The sequence below is a fragment of the Microtus ochrogaster genome, chromosome 2 (genome assembly GCF_000317375.1).
Source record: "Microtus ochrogaster isolate Prairie Vole_2 chromosome 2, MicOch1.0, whole genome shotgun sequence".
Taxonomy (NCBI): Eukaryota; Metazoa; Chordata; class Mammalia; order Rodentia; family Cricetidae; genus Microtus; species Microtus ochrogaster.
The window spans coordinates 64,496,699-64,500,833 of NC_022010.1; positions in this window are offsets into that span (position 1 = coordinate 64,496,699).

Below are 4,135 nucleotides of genomic sequence, written 5' to 3' on the forward strand. Positions count from 1 at the left end.
ACTCTGAATTTATTTTATTGTTTGTATCTATACAGTTTCTGAGATAACCACTCCTTATTGGGTGACCAATAAGAGGGCTCATCCCTGAGAAAGATTAATTTTCCCTCTCTTGGTAGTCATTAGTTGCCTGTAGTTCTTTATCTAAGGGATGGACCCTGTGAAATTTTGCCCTTTCAATATTAGCATGTCTACTGATATTGCCATTCTTAATGTCTTCTTTATATATTTGGGTTTAATGTTCAATCAACTGAGAAATAATCCCTAGTACTAGAAACCTAGAAAATATCCTGGGAATAGTGAGGTCAGAGATCTTAGAAGAGAATCTACCACTGCCATTTTGTTAGAACAGCATAGTTCTGTATCTTATCCTTATACCATAGATAAGTACAGTTATCAACCTTCATCAAAGAAACTACTCTTCACAGAAAACAGAGATCATCAAACTCTACCCAAGGCATAGATAACCAGATCATGGACTGCCCCATTGGTTCCATCTGCATCACAGCAGCGTCAGAGAATTTAGCAAAATATCATGGGTAGAAAGATTTTAAGAACAAGAATACTAGGAATTCTGTTATGAAACAGTCTCTTCTAGGGAACCCTATTAACTCACTCAAAAAGAATAATCTTAAAGATAATTTAATATTCTACACCACTAAAGTGTCCTCATGCTCAGCATGCAATGAATTAACCTCTAGAATGGATGGGTCCTGAAAGAATGTGGACAAGTTTTTCTTAAGAAGCATCAATACATCATTACGATTTAATGGACTGTCTTAAAGTTCTTTTATTTTCAAATTCTCTTTTGATAGACATTGTTGTCAATGACTAATCCTTAATTTAGTAAAGACTTCAATTTAAAACCAGTTTATTATGGTACGATCTTACTCAATGTTTATGGAGGATTAAGCATAAGTTGCTAATTACTGTATCTTAAGTTGCTATACATCGCATCCCATGTAAAATAGGCATAAAAATAAAGAGAACAGCATACACAATCATGAATTTTAGGAAATCATAGATATTTCATAGTAACAACATCATTGATAAATTGACATAGCATTACAAATGGTCAAGTGTCAAACAGACTAAGGAAGTCTAGTCTAATTCCTCAACTTCCATAAGAAAAAAATGAAACTGTATAAGTGAAATTTTGCTGAAAAGGTATGTCAAATCAAAATTAATTAGAATATTCTTTTTACCCTATCATTTTTCTGATAGTGAATATCCATTGGAAGTGAGTCTGGAAGTATAAAAGTTGTGATCTTTTAATAAATAAACTAATTTTCATAGCATATAAATGGATGTCATTAAAAATAGGCCATGTTAACAATTTAAATTTGGGGGCTGGGACTGGAACTCAGATTCTAGAGTACCTGCCATGAATATAAGGTACTGGGTTTAATTCCAAGCATTAAATAAATGAGATATGATGCCACACACTTTCAATTCTAGAACCTCTGAGATGAAAGCAGACGGATCAGATGTTCAAGGTCATCCTCTCTTCAATGGAAGTTCAAAGGCACATTTATATATATAATTTATATCTATGTGTACACACACACATGATCAAATGAAGGGTGTGTTGAATACTGATGAATGGTTCCATCCAGAGGAATCTTGATAAGTTAGATATAATCATTGTTTCAAGGTTATATCTTAGAATATAAATCTGTGTTATCTTTTCAAGCTGAAGTAGAGTCATCCTTTTTCTCTACTGGTTATGTCTTTGTGGGGGCCGAGAAATGCAGGCCCATTTCTCACTATATCTCACGGTCAGAGAGTTTGGAGACTAACAAGGCTTAATCACACCTTCTAGATCAGGAGGTGACTGCCTCGCCCCTTTACAAAGTTAAGTAAACTCGGTGCTATCCCGGCAGGTGGTCAGAATATGTCAATGTATGTCTGCTCCTTCCTTCATAACTATGAGGTCGCCTGGAGAGGAGGTGTTTTCTGCCTATATGAGCAAGTATTGAGCAAGTGTATGTGACTTGAGTTGGTCCTTCTTCATAAATGCCAAATATATTTATGACTAATTTTGTCAAAAGAAATGCAGGGCTCATACATTTTTAAATATACCCTAGTGTTAGCCTGCTCCTGATGAAAAACACATGCATACTAAATTGTACATCGGAATGCTATTATTCTGAATTACCTTTATTTTTTCAACATATGTGAATACTTTCTTCAAACTGAAAAAAGACTATTAAGATAAATAATATATAAGTATCACTTTGTTATACTTAAGAACATAATATGACAAATAAGTAAAATTGTTTACTGTTTCAGTTGGCATTTTTTCTCATTTACTTTTAAATTTATTTTTACATGTGTTCGCATATGCTTGTGCATGTGTTTAGTGGTGTGTGTGTGTGTGTGTGTGTGTGTGTGTGTGTTTGTAGACTAAAGTAAAACACTGAGTGTATTTCTTGATTATATTCGAGGTAAGATTCCTCACTGAATATGGAGTTTAGTGATTTATCTACACTAGCTGTCAAAAGATTTTCAGCAATTATTTATACTGTACTCTGTCTCTGGAATTACAAGTGATCACTTTATTAGTTACTTTTTTATTGCTGTCAAAGATATATCATGACCAAGGCATATAAAGCATTGAATTGGGAGTTTGCTTATAATTTCAGAGAGTTAGACCATGATCATCATGATGGGAAATGTGGTGACCAACAAACAGGTATAGCACTAGAACAGCAGCTGAAAGATTATATCTAATCCACAGTGAGGAGAAAGAAAAGAGAGAGACAGAGAGACAGAGAGAGAGACAGAGAGACAGAGAGACAGAGAGACAGAGAGACAGAGAGGAGACTGGGACACAGGACCTAGTGTGGGTTTTTCAAACTTTAAAGGCCACCATGAGTGACATATCTCCAACAAGATAACACTTCCTATTCTATTTAAAACAATTCACCAACTGGGGACCAGTCCCTCAAATAGATGAGCCTATGGGATCATTTTCATTCATCCACTACACATGGTGTTTCACTGAATCTGGAGATTGTTAAAATGTCTACACTGGCTGAGCAATGAACTTCAGCAACCTTTATCTGTGCATTCCTATCTCTGTGCTCACAGGCACTTACCACAATGTCTAACTTCTTTTTGAGGGCATCAGGAATAAAAACTTAGGCTCTCATACTTATGCAGAAGGCACTTTAGCAATAGGGTCATTTTCCAACCCAATATTCTTCAGTGTTTTCTACTGCACTTTATTTATTTTTCTTGGTTGTGCTGGATTCAAATTTATGTGTCTCTTGTGGCCTGGGTAAACATCTCCTTGGGTCCTGACACTACATTTTAACACATAGTAACCTCCTAGTAATTACTCAATTAGTTCTTCATGCAAATGTTACTGTTAAATTTTTTAACCTCAACCCTACGTCTAGGTGAATACTCTAAAAAGCAAATGATTTTGCATTCATTCTCTTTAAATAAGCCTTTTATTAACATTAGCAAAGATAATTAAATCATTATTAACCATATCTTTCTATCCTGACTCCCAAGCTTTACACTTGTTTTACTACAATAAAAAATTAATTCATTTTTTCCCTAATTGTCTTATTCTTAATTTGAACACGTAACATTCAAAAATCCATGGCCGAAATTTCATATGATAGTTAAGGTAAATTTATTCTCATTTAACCCCTAACCATAACTTAAAAAATATCAACTAAAAGCTTTTCCCTTTGTGTGTGTGTGTGTGTGTGTGTGTGTGTGTGTGTGTGTGTGTGTGTTCATATGAGAGGGGGAAGGGAAAGAGACAGTTAGAGATACGAAGAGACAGAAAGACAGAGAAACAGGCTGCTGGTGTGGAATATGCAAATGGGTGTGAAAGAAACAAAAAGATGGACATGTGGTATTGGCATACATGTGTCTGTATGTCTGAGTATCTGTGTACCTTTTTATGAAGAGGGTAAACCATCATATCAGGTATCCTGCTTTATCATTATTTTCTTTATTCTCTCAAAACTGGTCTTCTATTGAGCATGGAGCTATTCTAGAAGCAACAATCCTTAGAAATCTCCCTATTTTACCCCCACAACAAGCTGGTTTGCAGGTATACAGTAATGCCTGCAAAGTTTTATGAGTTTTAGGCTCCAAAATCAGGTATTCCTATTTA